Raw genomic sequence first — 23,204 nt, 5'->3', positions numbered from 1 at the left:
CCTATACTCGAGCCCATCCAGGTTCAATGTTGAACCTTTGCTCTAATAACACTTTGTAACATAGTATTAGAGCTCTCATTTAATCTATTATTGATCCCTTCTAGGTCCAGCATTGAACCATGCTATGATACCACTTTATCACATACCCAATTCCCTCAATGACTTACAGAGGTTACGAAGTACCCAAATTTTATTTTTCTTTTTACTAGCTTGACAATAAGCTCCAATACCATTTTTTTACATACCCCTACTAAATTTATCCTAAGCATATTTGCAAAAGTTTGATTTTAATCTCACACATTTTTTCAAACACTTTACATGTAAACCTTTTTTTCAAATACTTTGTATAAAACGAATTACCTAATCTTTTTCTTGTAGACATTTTGTATGAAATCAAATAAGAAACATTTCTCTTATTTCAGTTGTAACATAGTAATTGGAATATACCAATCAATCTTGCAATTTTGTTGTTTATGTCTTTGAGGTATTTTATCAAATAATTTGTATGCAAATTATAATAAAACACCTTTAACACATTTCTTCAAATTCTTTTGATGAAAATAGGCATAGATCAACTACATTAGTAATATCATAGAATGGTGATAACATACAAAAATACTATCTCCATCCATAAAATAGCATTTTCATTGGGGCATTACATCAAATAGTTTGTATGCAATGAATCATTAAACCATTTAGGCATTTCTTCCAACACTTTGCATGCAAACTAATATTGAAAATTCCTTCGAGAATACCTCCTAAATTATAGCAGTCCAAGTTCTGAAAATTGAACCATATGATCACACAAGTTTCAGCTTTTGAAACCTCTTAAAAGAAAATTTATACAAAAAATGCCAACATGACATGTTTGATGCATAATTTTACGAGCATCCATGAAACTTGACTTCCTTCGATCATATCTCCTAAAATGTCACAACCCAAGATATAAAAGTTGGGCCATATGATCAACAAGATTCTCCCTCACTTTGGTCCAATTTTTAGCTTGTAGAACCTCCCAAAAAAAGAAAGTATTATAACAGAAATTCCAATAAGGCCTGTTTGATGCATGATTTTAGAAGCATCAAGGAAGCTCAACTTCCTCTAATCATATCTCCTAAAATATCACAACCTAAAATCCTAAAGATGGATAAAATGATCAATAGGCTTTCCCCTCACTATGGTCCAAGTTTCAAATTTTGGAACCTCCCAGAAGAAAAGTTATAGCAAAAATTCCAACATGACTTGTTTAAAGTTTCATTTAGGAAGCCCAACTTCCTCTAATCCTATTTCCTAAAATTTTGTTACTCAAGATCTAAAACTTGGACAAGAGGATCAGCAGTATTTACCCTCACTCTGGTCCAAGTTTCAACTTCGGAAACCTCCTAGAATAAAATTTATAGCATAAATTCCAACATGGCATGTTTAAAGAATAATTTAGGAAGCCTATATTCCTCAATCAATGTCGTTAAAAAATTTAATACATATAAAAAGATACAGCCAAATAGTATAAACAACTACAACCATGATAATTTTTTTGAAGGGTAAATGCATGTACACTAAACCATCTATGCTAGAAATATCATTAACATAGAAATAAATATTTATCTATTGCAGCCAAAAAAATACTGGAAATTGGTGTAGGGTGAGCCACGTTCCACCCCACCATAAGCTCAATTGTGCTGCATTTTTTCTCATAGCTAACCACATTTGTGTCAAATCTTGGTTCCTTGAGGAGAACTTAACTCAGTATTATTTCACACACTTAGATCTAAACCATATTTTAACACCATAAGTGAAGGCCATTCTCCTTCACACACACACAGGAAAACTCAATGATCAACCTTTCCATCTTTGACCAGGTTTACATTCACAAAAATACCATGATAGTATGCACTGCATAAGGGAGTCCCTCTTTGATTTATGTAGTTCATTGGACCTCCTATATTTAGTGTTCTATGTGCCATACACAACCAAGACCATCACTAGTCCTTAGAGCCATCTAGTCCAAAGAAAAAGTGCTACAACACATTCATTTTCGATCACATAATATGTCACCCATGGCTCTTAACTAGTCATAAGGTATGAACCTCTCTAGGTTCTGTCACCAATCCATTTACAATTCAAATTTATAAGTGGAAGAGATATGTATGAGAAAGTAATAGAAGAGAGAAAAAATAAAAGCTTATGAATCAAGAAGAAGAACCCCTTGATTACTCCTCCTAATTATTTTTATATTCACGCATTGACCCTTCATCTTCCCAACCTCTAAACTTCTTGGGAATACTAACCATCACATCAAAGGGAAATATTCACCCAAGGTATATTTTTCCTCTTAATTCAAGTTTCCCCCTCCCCAAGGAATCATAATTTGTTGGTTATCCCCTTCTTTTTCTCTAGCATTTTATTAATAAAAATAAACATTACATCATATAATAGATTCTGACATCATAGCATCAATGTTGGCACCCTAACATTATATGTTCTTAATTTCATTACAAAAATTTGGAAAAATATAAAAAAGGGGGTGTCGCATCCTCTCTACTTCAAAAGAACTAGCACTAACACAATAAGTGAATAACAAGATGTTAGATCTCTGGAGAATCATCCCAATTCTTGGTACATCAATCAATGGGATAATCTTGGCCTAAAGTCATTACATTATTCCCCTGCCTCAAGGTTGTTGAAGGGACCATTGAAACATATAAATTGCATCCACTATCTCTTGACTGTTTTTTATTGTACATCTTTGTAATGGTGGCCCAAAATCTCTTCATGATATTTGGATCCTTAATGGGAGTAATTATACTTGGTCTTTCCACATACTATTTTGTATTGAGTGCATATGATACCATGTACAAAGTTTTGTTTATATGAACCCAGTTATGTTGAATAATGGCTCAAATATGGTTCATCTATAACTCTAAGGAGGTCTCTTTCCCACAAATGGATGCATTTACTGAAGCCAACATGCTATCAAAAGTCTCATATATTTCTCCAAGTCTAGGAGAATCTTGGTTAGTGTAGTAAATGACCTCAACAATCAGGCATAAAAATAACACCTTGTAACTATAAAATGTCCACCAATATTTTTCCAATATCCAAGTCTAATGTTCTTCCCTTCATTTGTCATGGATATTATCCACTTATTCCAATCCAGAGTCACAACAATGGATTGCAATGTTAGTTGCACCGCCAACATAATCTCCAATAAAATAAAATAACTAGTATATCTAATCTTTGTGGGCTTGAAAAATTCCTTCTTCAAGTGAGAATTGTAAATGGATAAGGATGTGTGGTGGTTACAAATAAACCACTACACATCTCTCATAGTTGTCACCAAGGTGGATACCAACTAAATTTTACCAACGTATTTTAGTGCATGCACACAACAAAGGTGTCGAAAATTGGTTATCATTAATGTCAACTCCAGCAGAAGCCAGAAGAATCCCCACCTTCCCTACTCTTTGTATGGCATATTATTGTGAGAATGCATGTTATACCATCATCATCTAATAGTATTTGTCATGTCGTTTCTAATAGTAGGTGGTACATCATGTGGCTCCTCAAAGTAAAGGAGATATGCCCTCTTCAAGTTTGAACCTCAATCTCTTAGTCAAGGTGCCCCAAAATGAATGGTAAAGGTAGCTCTATGATTGGTACGCAAACTTGGCATAAAAATAAATGTTGCTTATGTTGAATTTTGGGTAAATAATATGGGTCTTGGAAATTGAAAAAGAGCCCCCCTCTCACCCTTTTCATTGACTAAGTCATCCTTCAAAGATTATTTTATTTTGAAAATGATTTTAAAATGTTTTTCAGGTTATCCTCATTATGGGGGTAATTTTTAAGTTAAATTTGAAAGTATTAGGGCGGGTTGACCCTCCCTTATGCCCCCATTTTTGAAGTAAAAATAGGGCACTTGTATACCCTCAAAAAACATCATTTTTAGTGATATATTCATGTGAATTACTCTGAAATTCTGAGGTCATGGAGAAAATTGAAGATATGAAGCAGAGGCCGAACTACATGGTGTTTTTTGCTTTAATTTTTATCCTTTCTTGTTTGGTGAATCGTTGGGCGAAGACCAAGTTGCTAAGGCTAATATGAGGTCTTTTCTAAGGAAAAATTTGGTCCATTTTGAGGCAAATTTCGACCTGATATGATACATTTTGTAAGGTTGAATTCAAATTAATATGAGGAAAAATTCCTCATGATCTAAAGCTTAGTATAAGGTAGATTAAGCCTAAGTTAGGGAAGGATATTAGGGCCTGTGTTAGCCACAGGAGATTAGGATCGAATAAGGATTATATTAGATGTGGAGAAGAGGTTGAATTAGGTCCATGGTAGCCACAAAGAGAGACAAAATTAGGCCTATGGTAGCCATAGAGAGAGAGGCATGTTTAATCTTGTTTAGTTTGCAAGAAAAAGGTTTGGTTTAGGCCAATGAAGGTCATAGGATAAGGGCCAATTCTAGGCCTATTATGGAAACAAAAAGAGGGTTACTTTGTTTGCAGAAGAAGCAAAAATAATGTGAAATTTTAAGTCATTGTAAGGGCTAATTAGCACATGTTTGAAGGAAGAGAAAGGAGAGCATCATACAACAGTTTAAGGAAATATTTGAGGCTTGATCAGAACTCAATAAAAGGACAGATTTGAGGGGAAGATTTAGGCCTGATTAGCCCACCTTCAAATATATATATGAGGACCAAACCTCTAGGAAAAAACTAAGGCAAAGTTTGAAGTAAAATGGTGGTAGCAGAAGGCATACTCAGTGGCAGCGAGTTTCAGGCTCAAATTCTTCTATGGTATGGTCAGACGCTTTCAAATTTTTTTGAGGTATGAGATAGAGCCTTTCCATTTTTTGAAGTTGTAGATTACAAATGAACAGATGAATGCAAGATCTTGCATAAAGGGTTACCAATTTAAAATCCAGACCTACAATAGTACCTAGCTATATTAGACTTGTCAAAATATAAGGGGTAGATTGTGTATCAGTGGGAGCATTACTGAAGTGTATTTTACAATGATTAAATACTATTATAAGTGGTTCATTATCCCTAATACGGAAGACCACAAATTCCTCTTTTATATTTCATTTTTTGGGTGGTAGGGTGGTGTTAGGGTGGTGCAAGGCAAAGATTGAAGTCTCCTTCAAGTTGGTTCCTGAAAATACTTCAAGGTGGCAGGGTGGTGCTATGGCATCAGATTGAAGATAACAAGGTGTTGGTGCATCCTTCGAGTTGGTGTTGGTAAATATAAGGCATTGGTGCATCCTTTTAAGGAATTGGTGCTTCCTGATAAAAAAGAATGATTTTCTAACTGAGTACTAGGGGCTTGGTGCTTCCCTTTAGTTGGTGCTAATAAATTATTGTACTCATCAAATATATTAGAAATCATTCTGTGGTTTTCTCTCGCATTGTATTTCCACATAAAATTTCCTTTCATTAGAGAATTTTTTAGGTCTAAAATGGGTATCATAAGGAATATTATAAAATAATAGTGGAAATAATAAAATAAGATTAGATTACCCATCAATTTTTGGAGGGAAAAAAAGAAAAAACTACTTTTTCAACTTGTATTTTCAAATTATCTCCTACGATTTTACTCAAATTTCGAGCGGGAGCACTCGTTGGATGTGAAATTTAATTTTTCATCGAAGGAGTACTCATGTTCCATACTTTCGATGGAACCTACTACACCAAAAATGTGAAACACATGAAAAAACACGATTGCAATCACATTTTTCATGTATTTCAAATTTTTCATGTAATAGGGTCTATCAAAAGTATGCAATAGACGTACTCCTTGGATGAAAAAATAAATTTCACATCCAACGAGTTCTCCTGCTCGAAATTTGAGTAAAATCATAGGGAGATAAGTTGAAAAAATAATTTTATTTTTTTTATCGTTTTACCTTTTTACTTCAAAAATGGTGAATCATCCCCCATGGTTGACATCTTCATATTGAATCCTATTGGTTCTTATAAAGTTAATTTTTGTTGAACATTTTTGTTTTGAGACCCATTTTTTTCCTCAAAAAATCTCTAATGGGATTATTGATGTGATGTGATGTGATATTGATTATCCAATTTTATTTTTGTTATTGATATTTAATGCTCTGAAGGTATAAAATTAATTAAAGTGAAATAATTATACGCCCTCGCCTCTCATTATTTCCAACAATTGGTATCAGAGTGGATTCCTTCACAACAGTTTAACCATTGGAAGGTAGACCATAGAGTGCACCAAAAATGGAACCCCATCGTTTGACAAAAAAATGTGTGTTTTGGAGCGAAAGGATGAGATCATTTGTGGAAGCAAACGGATTTGTTGTCTAAGACATTGTATAAAGTGGATACATTGCACCAGCCTCTCTTCCAACAAATGATGTTAGTGAGAAACTTTATGATAACAATGCAAAAGAAAAAATGTTATTTTAAGTGGTCTAACAAATTCAATTTATGCTAAAGTAATGCATTGTAAATAAACAAAAGAGCTTTGCGACAATCTTCAAAGCATATATGAAGGAGATAAGAAAGTCAAAGTGGCCAAGATTCAAATATTCAAAGAATAATTTGAGAAACTAAAAATGAAGGTGAAAATATTGCATCCTACTTTCTATGTGTTGATGAAATAGTAAATTCCATGAAAGGATTGGGAGAACCAATAGAGAACAAAGTGATTGTTCGAAAGGTACTAAGGTCTCTTATGATGAGATTTGATTCTAAGGTATCAGTTCTAGAATAAATATTAGACTTTGAAACAGGTAGCATGAATGAGCTACATGGAATACTTACAACTTACGTAATGAGAAGAAAACAGAAGAACCCATCCAAAAGAGAAGCAACCTTCAAAGCTTCCAATAAGACAAGAAAGAACAAGTGACAGTCAAAGTCAAGCTCCAGTTGTATTTGTAGCAATGATTCAGATGAAGAAATAACCAACTTTGTGGGAAAGCGAAAGAAAGGAATTGGCAAGTACAAAGGTAAGCTCCCCTTAAAGTGTTTTAATTATAGTAAAATTGGTCATTTTGCTTCAAAATTTTCTTCTGTAAAATTTTCAGATAGTGATGAATAAGAAGAAGCTTCTAAGAAGGAAAATAAAAAATAAAGACAAGAAGCAAAGTAAAAGAAAAATATCCAAGAAAAGTCTTTATTCAAAAGAAGACAGATATCCATCTGATGAGGAAAGTAACATCAACAGTGACTTAGAAAGATTCTTATTCATGGAAATTGAGAATAAGGGAAACCCCTAAATATGATGAAGTCGAAGGAGAAGTAGACCTTGATAGAGAACTAGTAAATTCCCTAAAATATTTAAAAATAGAAAGAAAAAAAAAGGTCAAAGCATTATAGAAATAGCTAAGTGAACTAAAAGAGCATTCTCAAAGTCTCAACAAAAGGTCTGAAGAATTAGAGAAGACCATCATCAGCCTAAAGTCCAATTAGAGGAAGCCATAATGATTGAAGAAATTCTCAAAAAATTATTTGGAAGAAAATGTTGAAATAAAGGAAAGTTTGGAAGCAAAGATAGTTTCACTAAGAAAGGAAGTTCAAAAGAAAAACATCCAATAGAATTTTGTAAAAAACACTAAAATGTTGGAGGAAATCATCAATAGTCAAAGGCAATTATACGAAAAATATGGGTTAGGATACAAGCCAACCCATTTTGAGAAGGGTTCAAGCTCCATGATGACAAGAGAAGAAGCATAATAGAAGAGTTATGCAGGTGTCATCAAGGGTTCTATCAAGCACTCAAAAGAGAATGATCAAGATCAATCAGTTAAGAGAACGTGGAATCAACAACTAGTAATGGGAGGTCTCAAGAAGAATTTCTCTAGAGATTTTCACCACCTGGAAGATCCCCCACTCTTAGGTACCAAACCATCTTTCTTGGTTTATGTTACTCCTGCAATAATTTTGGGAATTTACTCTAAGAGTGACTATCTTAGAAATCCTCGTGAAGATTATAATTGAAACTATAATAGATTTGGTTCATTGAGTAATGAAGTGGAATGCTACAAGTGTAACAATTTTAGACACATAGCAAAGGATTGCAGGTTGATCATTCCTCTAAAGAAGCCAAAGCATGGCTTCAACAACCCTCCAAAATAACCTTCAAACATATGGAAAAAGAAGGATGAAAATTATGTGATTCTCTACAAGACCAAACCAAGAAAAGTGAATGGTATGCTGACAGTGGTTGTTCAACACACATGACAAGGGATAGAGATAGATTTGTAATCTTGCAAAAGGAAAGGGATGGATTGGTTTCGTTTGGAAATGATGGCTCAACCAAAATTTTAGGAAATGGTACAATTAAGCTTGGAATTAAGAACGCCATGATAGAAAATGTTTTTCTCATTGAAAATATGAACCATAAATTTTTAATTGTGATTCAAATGTGTGCCCAAGGACACGAGATTCTATTCAACTCAAAGAAATGTGAAATAAGAAAGAAGAGATCAGGTAAATTAGTGGCGACAACAAAAAGGACTCTCAATAACATATACATCTTGGATGAAATTGGAAAGGAAAGTTGTTGTTTGGTGAAGGAAGATGAAATTTGTCTTTGGCACGGGAGAATGGGTCACATGCACTTTGAAAACATTGTCAAAATCAGATAAAAGGAAGCAATAAGAGATATGCAAGAAATCTCCATATTGGAAAGAACCATGTGTAAACACTACTAGCACGATAACAAACAAGGGTTAAAATAAGAAGAATTCCACTTCAAAACCATTAGAGATGGTATGCACTTATCTACATGGACCGATGAGAACTAAATGGTTGAATAGTGAACAATATTTCATGTTGCTTATCGGCAATTACACCAGAATGACAAGTGTATGTTTTTTGAAGAAGTCAAAAGCATTTGAATGCTTTAGGATTTACAAAGAGATGGTTGAAAATGAGACTAATTTGAAAATCAAGTGCTTAAGATCGTATAATGGAGGATAATTGATGTGAAATTAATTCCAACACTTTTTGTGAAAACAACGAATAAAAAGACAATTTTCGGCAACCAGAACACCTCAGAAAAATGGTGGAAAAATGGAGTCGTTGAAAGAGAAAACAAAACTATACAGGAAATGGATAGAACTATGTTGAACGATTCCAAGTTGAGTGATATATTTTGGGTACAAGAAGTAGAAACAACTATTCATATTTTAAACAAAGGAATGTTCACAAGTAGTAGCGACAAGATGCTATATGAACTATGGAAGGGAATACCAGCCAATGTCAAGTACTTTAGAGTCTTTTGGAGCAAATGTTATATAAAAAGGGAAGAAAAAAAGGTTGGAAAATTGGACTCACAAGTAGATGAAGGTATACCTGTTGGATATTCAAGCAAAAGTAAGGCATACAAATGTTATAATCTAAGACTCAACAAGATAGTAGAAAGCATTAATGTAACAATTGGTGAAATGCCTGAAACTAAGCAGGGAATCATAGGTTCAAAAGAGCAGGAAATAGAAGAACAATGGAAAGAAGATGGAATAAATAAGGAGGAACAATCAGAAGAAGAGTTAAATGTCAACCAGGAAGAAACAAAAGATAATTAGAAAAATATTCAAGTACCTTCCAAAGAACCTAAATGTTAGTATCAAAATAATCACCCATCAAATCATATCATTGGAGATGTGAATATAGGAATAGAAACCAGAAGAAGCCAATAAATATGCATGTCATACTAGAGACATCTTTCACTACTATCCACAGTTGAGCCAAGCAAATTTAAACAAGCTAGCCCTGATGAACATTGGATAAAGGCCATGGAAGAAGAACTTAACTAGACTGAGAAGAATGAGACATGGGAATTAGTTCCAAGACCTAAGGACAAGAATGTCATTGGCACAAAATGGTTGTTTAGAAATAAGTTGAATGAAGATGGATATGTAACCAGGAATAAGGAAATAATGGTATGTAAAGGATATGTGTAAGTCAAAGAGATGGATTTTGAAGAAACATTTGCACCTGTGGATAGAATGGAAGAAATTCAGATGTTCTTGTCTTATGCTTGCTTAAGAAGGATCAAGGTGTATCAGATGGATGTAAAATTTGTTTCTTTAAATGGAGAGTTAGAAGAAGAAGTCTACATAGAATAGCTAGAAGGGTTTTCGCTAACCAAAAAGGAAGATTATTCCTACAAATTAAAGAAATCCCTGTGTGTTCTTAAGAAAGCACCTAGAGCCTAATACACAAGACTGGACAGATATTTATAACAACAAGGATTCAAAATAAGAAGTGCAGATAGAAATCTATATATAAAGGTTGATTAAGACAACCTTAATATCAATGAAGTATACGTGGATGACATCATCTTTGGAAGCGACGATGATAGGTTGAGTCATAGGTTTGCGAAAGATATGCAGAATGAGTTTGAGATGTCTCTACTTGGAGAGTTAACCTTCTTCTTAGGACTCCAGATATCTCAAGAAGATGAAGGTATTTCATTTCTCAAACCATGTACATCAAGGAAATGTTGACCCGGGTTTCGAATGGAAGATTGTAAACCTGTAAGCATTCCCATGGTGATCAATTGCAAGTTAAGAAAGGATGATGAATCCAAGGAATCAGACCTTATATATCGATGATTGGAACCCTACTTCATATGATAGCTTCAAGACCATATGTGTTGTAGGTAGTTGGACAGGTGGCAATATTCCAAGCAGGACCAAAAGAATCGCATGTGTTAGAAGTAAGGATCTTTAGATTTCTCAAAGGAACAACAAAATTTGGGTTATGGTATCCAAAAGGAAAAAAAATATTATGATAGCTTATACAAATGTAGATTGGGTAGGAAGTGTTTTTGATAGAAAAAGCACAAGTGGATTAGACTTATACTTAGGTTATTGTCTAGTTTCATGGTTGACTAAGAAGTAGTGTTCAATATCCTTGTCCACAGCAAAAGCATAATACATTATTGCAGCAACATGTTTCACTCAGGTTCTCTAGATGAAACAGACTCTACAATATCTACAAGTGAAGTATGATGAACCCATTTCGATATTATGTAATAACACTAGTTCCATAAGTCTCTCTAAGGATCGTGTGATGCACTCCAAGACTAAGCATATTCTTATCAAATACCACTTTCTTCGAGAACAAGTTGTAGTAAAGAATATTAAGGTAGAGTACATTGGGACAAAGGAATAGATAGTTGACATCTTCACCAAGCCTCTTCCACGAGAAAAGTTTGAGAATATTTGGAAAAAACTTGGAGTATTTATGGGTTACAATTGAATTTCATTCCATTAAGCCAAAAGGAAAAGAGGGGAGAAGTAAATAGAAGGAAGATAGAGGGAGATACTTCATCATGGGGAGTCATATTTTCTATTGATGTCAAAATGGGAGAGAAAGATCAAAAGCATGGAAATAGAAGGAACAGTAGTCTTAGGGGGAGTATGAGTGTTTTCATCAATGCCAAAGGGGGATATTGTTGAAAATTTGTTGTAATTGATCAATGTCAACTCCAACAGAAGCCAAAAGAAGCCCTAGGCTTTCCCTACTCTTGTTATGACATATGGTCATGAGAATATATGTTAGACCATCATCATCTTATAGTACTCGACATTTTGTTTCTAACATTAGGTAGTACACCATGTGGCTCCTCATGGTTGAGGGATATCCCCTCTTAAAGTTTGATCCCTGGTGTCTTAGTCAAGGTGCCCCAAAATGAATGGTAAAGGCAACTCTATGATTGATCCCAAAAATTGGCATAAAAATAAATTTCGCTTATGTTGAATTTTGGGTAAATATTATGGGTCATGGAAATTGCGAAAAGATCCTCCCTCTCACCCTTTTCATTGACCAAGTCATCCCTTAAAAGGAGGATTTTATTTTTGAAAATGATTTTAAAAATTTGTTCAAGTTGCCCTCATTATGGGGGTAATTTTTAAATTAAATTTGAATTTATTAGGGTAGGTCATCCATCTTTTTATGCCCCCATTTTTCAAGTATAAATAAGGAACTTGTATGCCCTAAAAAAACATCATTTTTAGCCATCTATTGATGTGAATTAATCTGAAATTCAGAGGTCATGGAGCAAGTTGAAGATTTGAAGCATAGGACAAATCACATGGTGTTTTTGGTTTTCATTGTAACCCTCTTTGTGTGGTGAATTATTGGAATGAGACTAAGTTGTGGAGGCTGATATGAGGCATTTTATGAGGAATAAGGTAACATGTTCTAAGGAAACATTATTCCTAATCTAAGGCAATATATGAGGCAGAATTTGACATGTTTTGAGGAAAATTTTTGCCTGATGTGAGGTCTCGTCTAAGGTAGCTTAAGGTTGAGTTAGAGGAGGAGATAAGGTCCAAATCAAGCCAGTGTTAGCCATGATAGGTTATGGATAAATAAGGCATGTGTTAGCCATATAGAAGAGGCCAAATTAGGCTTATGGTATCTACAGATAGATGTTGAATTAGGCATGTGGTAGCCACAAAGAGATAGGTCAACTTAAACCTATTGAGGCTATAGGAATGAGGTTGGATTTGGGCCAGTGAAGGATAAAAGATAAGGGTCATGTCTAGGCATGTTTTGGTAGTATAAAATAATATAGATTATATTATTATATTTTTTTCATCCATCTCAATGATTTTAGAGTGGAAAAAGTGGAGAAATCAACTCTCAAGACTAATTTTACCGGTAGGACCTAGTTTGGCAAATTGGGGTCTGAAACCTTCCGGGAGCATTTTGAGGAATCAAAATGTTTTTTGGTGTAGTAAAACATTTTCTCTTTAGTGAAACACTTTTTTTCCTATTCTACACACAAATACCTTTCCAACCGCGCAAGAATCACGTCAATGAGAGTCCATATGTGAAAGTTATGCAGTAAGAAGTTGACCTTCCTGTTTTCACCACCATAATTCGAGAAGATGCAAAGTCATCCCAAATTATTCATGGAAAATGGGATAGCCACGTGATTATTATGAAAAATACTCTAGAAAAGTCTATATTGTAACTCAAGTTAAGAGTTGAAGTATTAAAACCTAACCACTAGTAGGCTATCCAGTTGTGTTATAACCGGACCATTAGGAGGAAAATGGATTCCATTCATTTGAGTGAATTTGTTCCATAGATGAGAAAAAATAGCCAAGAGGGATAAGAGATAGAGCACATAGAAAGGAATTGTACATTTTAGTAGTCAATAAGCCATAGGCTATACTTCTTTGTACTTGCATACATTTTCTATTTAGAGAAAGAAAGTAGAGCGACCTCACCTTCCAACTGGGTTTTTCTCCTGAAAGGGTTTCCCAGGTCATATTTTGTGTCAAATGTATGTGTGAGATTTTATTTCGTTGTTCTCTATTTTCTGCATAATTTTTAATTCACATGCATGCATTATTAACAATATTCTATAGATCTAGAAATCTAAAAAGAAATAAAAACTATAATGGTGGAGAATTTCGTATTTTAAATAGAATTTTATCATATTTGTTGTGATGAACTGACCAGTGGAATATCCACGGCAGTTTAAGGATCATATTGGTATTAGAGTAAGTATATTTTGGTATATTGTGGATATTTACAGGGGATCTAGATCGGTTGGGCCAAAAGTCATAAAACCCTAATCATGGAAGATGCATTTGTGAATAACCCTTGTGATCCTTCAGAGGAGAGTTTTTCATGGTTGGAACAACAAGTTGCTGATATAAATCACAATGTAATTATCATCATGGCGGCCCTGAGAAATCATCTTTGGATATTTGGATAACATGGGGGTTCAAATGTATATCAAATTTAATCAGTAAGGGGATCAGGAGATCAGGAAGAAACAAAGAACTAGCCAAAGAAAGAACATTGAACAAATCAACCCAGTTTGAGCAATCACAACCCCTACTTAAAATGGAAGAAAATGTTAATATCAAGTTGTACATGGTGATATCGATGCTCTAAAGCTAAATCATTGGTTGCATCAACTGGAAATGTATTTCAATGTCCATCAAACTGAGGAAGAAAAAAATATTTCATTTGCGCAGCTGAAATTAGAGGGCCATGCCATAACTTGGTGGGAAATCCACATGGATACCCTGAGGTTGGAGGGCGAGCCTTCAATGACTAAGTGGGAGGACTTCAAAACCCTCATTAAGTCATAGTTTTACCTTATTTGGTATGTATAGGACCAGTGGATCTAGTGGAACTACTTCAAGCAAAATCCAGGGAAAAACATGCAAGAGTATACTACAAAGTTCAAAACGTTGGCCATAATGATGGGTATCTCTCCATGGAACCCAAATGTACTCATCAAGTATTTGTAGGGTCTAAACCACCACCTATGACGACAAGTGATGTTGGCCAAGCTCAAATCGGTGGATGAGGCTTGTGTACAAGCACAATACTTGGAGAACATAGACTGAAGAAAGTGCAATCAAGTGGATTGAAGTACAAGGAGGAATAAGACGCTTCCAAGGAGAGGGAGAAGTAGAAGAAATGGGGAAAATATAAAAATATAATAGCAGCAATACACCAGTGCAAAGATCCCAACAACTACTACAACATTTATAGGCATACATGATAGGAGAAGTGGTGGAAGTTGCATCAAGAGCTTAACCTAAAGAAAAAAAAGAAAGACAATAAGATGAAGAACATCATGGCCACTGATTTGAGAAACCAAGTTGAAAGAAACTCTAACGTGGATGAGAATATTGTTTGTACATTAGTGTATAAGGAGGTGAATCTGATTAGCCTTCAATGACATGAAGAGAAAGAAATGAGCAAAATATTCCATATAAAGATATAGCTCAAGAAGACAAATATTAATGCTTTGCTTGACTTAAGATCTTAGGAAAATCTGATTTCATTAGAGGTGGTCAAGAAATTAAGATTAGAAGTTCATGATCATTGAAGCCCATATGCACTGGGATGGGTAAATAAGGATGTGAAGATGAAGGTAACAAAACAATGTAAAATTAGATTTTCCATCAGTGTTGATTTTATTTGTGAAGTAGAACTAGATGTGGTTCCCCTTGATGTATGTGGAGTCATGTTTGAGAGTCTCTACATGTACATGTGAGATGAAATATTCATGCGAATATCCAACTAGTATCAGCTCGTCAAGGATGGAAAATTGTTCACCACCAATGTGCATAAAAGAAAGTTGAAAATTTTGTTGGTAAGTGCCAACCAAGCCAAAAAATTGATCAGTTCCAATAAGAAGTATGCTTTATTATTTTTAAGGGAAAATCAGTCTGTAGAAGAGTCAATAAGAGGCAAGGCATCCCTGGAGGGGTGTACTGAGAAACAGAAACAATAACTGTAAGAGTTTCTACAGGCATATAGGGATGTGTTCTAGGATCCTAAAGGGTTACCATCTAAGAGGGAAGTGGAGCATGAGATCCAGCTATTGCTAGACTTCGACCCATTTCCAAACATTGGGTTGTACAAGCAGTCTATTATAAAAGCAAGTGAGGTAAAGAAACAGTTGCAACAACTATTGGAATAGGGTGTCATTCGACCAAGTACATCATCGTGTGGGTCACCCATCATCATTGTGCCACAAAAGGATGTGAATTGGAGGATGTGTATAGATTACAAGGAATTGAACAAAATCACACTCGAGAATAGGCACCCCCTGCCAAGGATAGATGAACTATTAGATCAGTTGCAGCAAGAAAAATACTTCGTCGAGCTAGACTTAAAGTTTGGATATCACCAAATTTGAGTCAAAGAAGAAGATACATATAAGATTTCCTTCAAAACCAGGAAAGGTTTGTATGTGTGGTTAGTCATGCCATTTGGCTTATGTAATGCACCAACTACATTTATGACATTAATGAACGATGTGTTACACCCTTTTATAGATTCATTTGTTCTTGCCTATTTGGATGATATACGGGTATACATTGCTACCTGGGAGGAGCACATCTCACATTTGATGTAGGTGATGAAGACATTATAGAAGCACCAACTACTACCAATTCTCAAGAAGTGTGAGTTTGCACAACATTCTTTGGTGTATCTAGGGTATGTGATAGGTGGAGGAGAGCTAAATATAGATCTTGCCAAGATGGAGGGAATCATTAAATGGTTGGTTCCTATTAATGTTTCTAAGGTCAGGAGTTTCATTTGGAAGCATAGCACCTGAGGAAATTCATAGCCTCATTTTCAGCGGTAGCAATACCGCTCCACGCCATAACAGCAAGAGGTAAGAGTTTCCAATGGGGAAAGGGTTGGCAAAGGTATTTCGAGGATCTAAATAAGAATATTAGTCAAGCACCAGTTCTGGCATTACCAAAATTGCAGTAGCCCTTTGAAATGGAGATATATGTGAGTGGGTATGTTATGGGAGTGATCTTGATGTAGGGAGGAAGGCATGTATGCTACCATTCTGAAGTATTTCATGGGATTATTCTTAACTAACCTACCTATGAAAAGGAGCTCTGTGTCCTGGTGAAATATGTAATGGGAAAGGAGACATAAATCCACATAGATCACCAACCACTACAGTACATATAGTCCTATAGTAAGTTACAACAAACCAGGCATTACAAGTGGTTGGGTTTTATACAATAGTTTTGTTTGGTGATCAAGTACAAGAAGGGAAACACAAATAAGTTGGTTGACATGATTTCAAGGCCACCCACATCAAACATCATACATTTGGGAACTCTTCTGCACATGGAGCCATTCACCCATGATGCATACAGAGAGGCATATTTGGAGGATGGGGACTTCAAGGAGGTGTTTCATCAGTTGTAGAGTTAGAGTCATGTGCACGATGGCAACAGCACTATTGACTACCATATCCAAGATGGGTTACTTTACAAGTTGGATAAGCTATTTGTTCCTAAAGGTGATCAATTGCAGCTAATTAGAGAGCCTCAAACCTCCAAGGTTGTAGGTCACTTTGGTGTAGGAAAGATCATGGCCAACATGCATAGGTATGTGTATGGACCCAAGATGCAAGAGCAGGTAGCTCCATTCATAAGAAAATGCATGCTTTGTTGTACCAACAATTCTAGCAACAAGAAATAGGGTCTATATCATCCCTTACTTGTACCTACTCATCCTTGGGAAATAATTTCCATGGAATTTGTGGGAGGTTTACCAACAACCATGAAGGGACATGACTACCTGTTCGTGGTAGTTGATAGGTTCAAAAAAATGTGTGTTTTGATTCCCTATAAAAATACCATCAGGGGGAAAGGAGCAGTAAACTTGTTCTTTGGACAGGTCTAGGTGCACTTTTGGATACCAAGGAGCATCGTTTCATATAGGGACATAATATTTCTCAGTGCATTTTGGATATCATTGTGGGAAAAAATGGACACAAAGTTGAAGAGATCTATAACATTTCATCCATAGATATATGGGTAGATAGAAGTAGTCAATAGGAATTTGGTGCAGCTTTTGAGGGGATACAAATAGATGCGTCTGAAGACCTGGGATGAAAATTTGGTATGTATACAACATTATTACGATAGAGAAGTCTACACTTCTATAGGAAAGTCCCCATTTGAAACTTGTTTTAGATATTTTTTGCCTTCACCTTTGGATATTACATATGGAAAATAAGGAGGTGTGAGGGAAGACCTTATAGGAGACTCAAAGACTGAAAAAAATAAATAAAAAATAAAATAAAAATAAATAAATAAAATAAAATAAAATAATATATATATATATATATATAGTAAATATTAGGCAAGTCCATATATGGGTACAGAGACACTACAAAGTCACAAGAGAAATTTAATGTTAGGCACAATTATTATAGGACAAAGAAATCATTAAAGGTGGGAGACAGAGTACGGCTACAATTGAACAAGGAGAGGTTACATGGGCTTGGTAAGAAAATTAAGGCTCTGAGGTATGGTCTCTTTGAGATAATGGAAAAGGTGGGTGATAATGATTATGATTTTTTTTACCACCATATATGCACATCTACTCATTTATGAATGTACACAATTTGAAACTCTATGAGCCTTCTGTGCTAGATGAGGAAGAGGAACATGTCCTACCTTTTGTGGAGTATTTTAAACAATGCTCAGGAAGATTTGACAGAAGACACAATTTTTCATAAGAGGTCTAGAACTAAAATACAGGGGCAACTTTACCTTTGCTAGATTGTATTGAAAGGACAACCTCCAGGCAAAGCTAAATAGTACACTAGAGAGAAGGTGGAGGAAAATTTTCCTCACCTCATTTAGCAGAATCTTTTGGGACCAAAAGCCTCCCAAAATGGGGAGGTGTGATCCATATTAGATCAATATATTATTTTTCATCCATATCGATGCTTTTAGAGGGTAAAACAAGGAGGAAACAACTCTCAGGACCATTTTTACCTACATGACCCAGTTTGGCAAATTGGGGTTTGAAACCTTCTAAGAGTGTTTTATGGCATAAACTAAAATTTATTGGGAGGTAAAAAAATTTCTCATTAGTGAAACACCTTTCTCTACTATTCTACACACAGATTCCTTTCCAACGGTGCAAGAATCATGCCAATAGGATTTTGTATGTGAAAGTTATGCCACTCAAAAGTTGACCTTCTTGTATTCACCACCATTATTTTAGACGATGCTATGTCAACACCTATTATTCATGGAAAAGGGGCTAGCCACATGATTATGACGAATAAGGATTTATAATATTCTATGTTGTAACTCTTGTTAAGAGTTGAAGTAGTCAAGCCTAACCACTAGTAGGCTATCAAGTTGTGTAACTGGGCCACTGGGAGGAAAAGTGACTCCATTCTTTCAAGTGCATTTGTTCCATATATGAGAAAAATAACTGAGAGTGATAGGAGATAGAGCACACAAAGATTAATTGTGCACTGTAGTAGCCCACAAGCCATAATCCATACTTGTTTATACTCATAAACATTTTTTATTCAGAGGAAGAGAGCAGAGCAACCTCACCTTCCAACTGGGTTTTTCTCTCGAAAGGGTTTCCCAAGTCATATCTTGTGTCAAATTTGTGTGTGAGATTTTATTTCATTGTTCTCTATTTTTTTGTTTAATTTTTAATTCGCATGTTTGCACTATTAACAATATTCTACAGATCCAAAAATATAAAAAGAAATAAAAACTGTAATGGTGTAGAATTTCAGATTTTAAATATAATGTTATCAGATTTGTTGTGATGAACTGATAGTGGAAGATCCATGGAAATTTACATATCATAAAGAGGGTTAATTTGGTCATAGAAGAAGGAAAAATCAAACCACATTTTGAGATATTTTCAAGGCTAACTAGGGTTTGTTTGAAGGAAAAGAAATGGAGCTTCATGCAACAGTTAAAAGACATATTTGAGGCTTGATTAGAACTCAGTAAAGGGACAATAAAGAGCAGATGTAGGCATGTTTATCCCACTTTCAAATATATATTTGAAAACCAAATCTAAGGGAAATTTTTGAGGAAAAATCTGAAGCAAAACAGTGGCAACAGAGGGTATAAGTTTAAGGCTCATCTTCTTCTTTGGTATGGTCAAACCCTGTCAAATTTTTTGAAGTATGAGCTAGAACCTTTCGTTTTGTTGAAGCTAGACATTGAAAATGAACAGATGAATGCAATATCATGCATAAAGGGTTATCAATTTAAAATTAGGGCCTGTAACAATACCTAACTAAATCAGACTTGTCAGAATATAAGGGGCAGATTGTGTATCAGCAGGAGCAGTAGTGAAGTGTCTTTTACACTGGTCAAATACTATTGTAAGTGGGTCATTATCGATGCTATGAGATCCCACAAATTGGTCTTATATCTTTCATTTTCATGGGTGGTAGGCTGGTGCAAGGAAGAGATTGAAGTCTCCTTCAAGTTGGTGCCTGAAATAACTTCAAGGTGGCAGGGTAGTGCTAGGGTAGCAGATTGAAGCTAACAAGGTGTTGGTGCATCCTTCCAGTTAGTGTTGGTAAAGCTAAGGTGTTGGTGCATGCTTTTAGGGTGTTGGTGCATGCTTTTAGGGTGTTGGTGCTTCCTGATAAAATTCAATGCTTTTCTATTTAAGTATTAGGGGGTTGGTGCTTCCCTTCAGTTGGTGCTAGTAAATTATTGTATTCATCAAATATGCTAGAAAGCATCTCGTGGTTTTCTCCCACATTGGGTTTCCACGTAAAACTTCTTGTGTATTTTTTTATGTGATGTGATGTTGATTATTTGATTTGATTTATGCTAATGATATTTATTTCTTTGAAGCTTTAAAATTAATTAAAGTGAAATATTGGTTCACCGTCTCCCCTCCACCCCCCAGTATTTCCAACAAATGGGTCCAAAAAAGATGCTTATATTTACTTTGAATTATTAACCTAGCTGATTTGCACACTACTGCTACATTTACCGCAACTTACATGACATTGGTAGGCTCAACCTCCTAACCCTATTTATAAAGCTTCATCTTTGTGGTTTTCCAAACAATCGATAGCTTTAAGAAATAAAATCTCATCTTGGCATGTAACTATGATGTTGATAAATGGACATTTGGAAATATTTGACCACCCATTATAACAATAGAGTAGCGTAAACTCACCCATGTCTATCTCATCTACTCTTTTTTCCCATTAATATTGGAAACTTTCCTTTCTAAAATCATTATCTTCAACATATGTTCACCTAGAGGAACATGTGAGAGTCTTAATGCTACAATTGCATAGATGATCCAAACTTATGAAGGAATGCAACAGAACACAGATATAAACATAAACATAGAGATTGAGCAGAAATAAAATTTCATGTCATTAACATCAAAGAACCATAAACCTAGAGATTGAGCAGAAATAAAACTTCATTTCATTAACATCAAAGAACTAATATATGCTTACATATTGAATGGAAATAAACTAGCTCGGGTGATGGTAACTCATCTCTGAGAAGAGATGTGGCGGCTACATGCCTCTAAACTGTGTTACAATGAGGCTCAAGGGACTTTTTACTATTGAAAAACAAAGGAAAACCCTAAACAACCAAAACCCTAACCCCAGGATACGAAACACCAAGAGTTTGTGGGCCTCATTGGGGTTGGATGGGAAGCCAACTACCCGAGGTCGTAAATTGGTCATATGATCTCCATTTGGCACGTACGATACCTTGTTGGAAATATCTCTCTGAGTACTACAGGATTTGGGAGAGGTCCGAACCTTTAAAAAAAACGTAATTTAGGGGGTCAAAAAAATTTCAGAAGTTCAGGACCCGAAAAAATGCTAAAAATAGTAAATATTGTTATAATCAAGGAAACTGATGAAACCGACTAGAGGTCTCAGTGGAATAGGTGGGTGGCCACCAATATCCACTTGGATCAACAAAGCATTTCATTATAGTAAGGAGAGTAACTAAAATGGAAAGTATCAATGACAAAAAATAATTGTAGATGGCATCATATGTATATCAAAATTCAACATACCATACAACCTTGTAATAGTTAGTCCTATTACACAAGAACAAAAATGCTTTTATTTGGACGAAGGTGTTCCACTCCCAATGAGAAATGATGGAACAATAAGGCCCATGGATGGTTTATTTGTATCTTTCCTTTTGAATCTTACAATCGTTTCCATGTTCTTATAGACTTGGGATGTGACATTTTGGCTAGAGAAGGTACCCTTTGTATCCACTTCCATCTACATATTCAAAATATTGGATTTTCATAGCGTGGTTTAATTTCATACATACATTAACCTCTTCACCACCTGTGCCAAAAAGGTACCTTCTAACTCGACCATAACTCCAAATACAAGGATAGTCACAAACATTGCATGTCCAATGGTGTGACCCACCATTTTTCTTTCATGGTTTTTGTCAATTGAGGCATTAAGTAATTTGGTTTCATGTAGCAAAAATAGTTTTTTTTTTTTTTAATCAAATGTCCCATTTGTATATTCAACCAACTCCCTTGGTAACAACAAAGATTGACATTGGCTTGGGCTTTACTCAACATTGATGAGGTGGAAACTCCATTCCCACTTCTAATATTTGTCCCACTCCCAACATAACCCTTTTCTTAGGCGTCATAATCATTATCACTATCACTGTTGTTGTGATCCCTAGAATCACTCATGTTAGTAGTTTCAAAATTTTGTGTAGAGTTTTAATTTTTGGCAACCTTCATAAGGGTTTATCCTATGTCATATGCCATGGAGGCCACAAAAATATGAGTGTCTGACATGAGACATGACAACCCTCGAAGTAAGACATGGAATATATATATATATATATATATATATGTGTGTGTGTGTGTGTGTGTGTGTGTGTGTGTGTGTGTGTGTGTGTGTGTATTCCATGTCTTACTTCATATATATATATATATATATATATATATATATAGATATATATATATATATATATATATATATATGAAGTAAGACATGGAATATATATATATATATATATATATATATATATATATATATATATATATATATATATATATATATATATATCCAAAAATGAAATATAGGCAAAGAATCAATTTGTTTTATAATTTAGAAACGAAAACATTTACAATTTTACATGATGATCATACATATTCAATCCTAAAACTCTTTCTCTTGAGCCTATTGTCTTATTAAAACAATGTTCTTTCCAGTGTTTGAAGCAGTTGTTGCAGCCCCACTTCTAGCAGATGGAGCACTAGTAGACCCTAAAGAAAATTAAGGAGAGGGGACAACATCAACAGGGGCATTTCTCCCTTTCCTATGACCTTTTCCAACTTCCCTTAATGATTGAGTTGTGATTTTTGTGAAATGAAGAAGATAATGGAGAATTGTAGGAAAAAATTGATGAATGGTGGACAAACTTTCCCAACATTTGGAATCCCTTCTAACACTACACAATAACCCTGGGTTGCACTCCAAAATATCTCACATGTCCAACCTATTGAGTGAAAGGGAAAACTGTGTTTTTATGGGTCGCATGAATCCATTAGGGGAATTTCGAGGTCTAAAATGGGCCTCCTAAGGAAATTATAAAATAATAGTGAAAATAATTAAATAAGATTAGATTACATCATCAAATTTTAGAGGCAAAAAAAGAAAAAAACCTTTTTTCCAACTTGTATTTTCAACTTATCTCCCTATGGGTTTACTCTAATTTCGAGCGGAAACACTCGTTGGATGCATAATTTGATTCTTCATCCAAGGAGTACCCATGTTGCATACTTTCAGTGGACCCTACTACACGAAAAATGAGAAATACATGAAAAACGTGATTTCAATCACGTATTTTCATGTATTTCTCATTTTTCGTGTAGCAAAGTCCATCAAAA

The sequence above is a fragment of the Pinus tabuliformis genome, chromosome 3_2 (assembly GCF_031772625.1).
Source record: "Pinus tabuliformis cultivar Carrire ecotype Pingquan chromosome 3_2, CPIR1, whole genome shotgun sequence".
NCBI lineage: Eukaryota > Viridiplantae > Streptophyta > Pinopsida > Pinales > Pinaceae > Pinus > Pinus tabuliformis.
The sequence above is the reverse complement of the archived record's forward strand: the minus strand, read 5'-3'. Positions refer to the sequence as shown.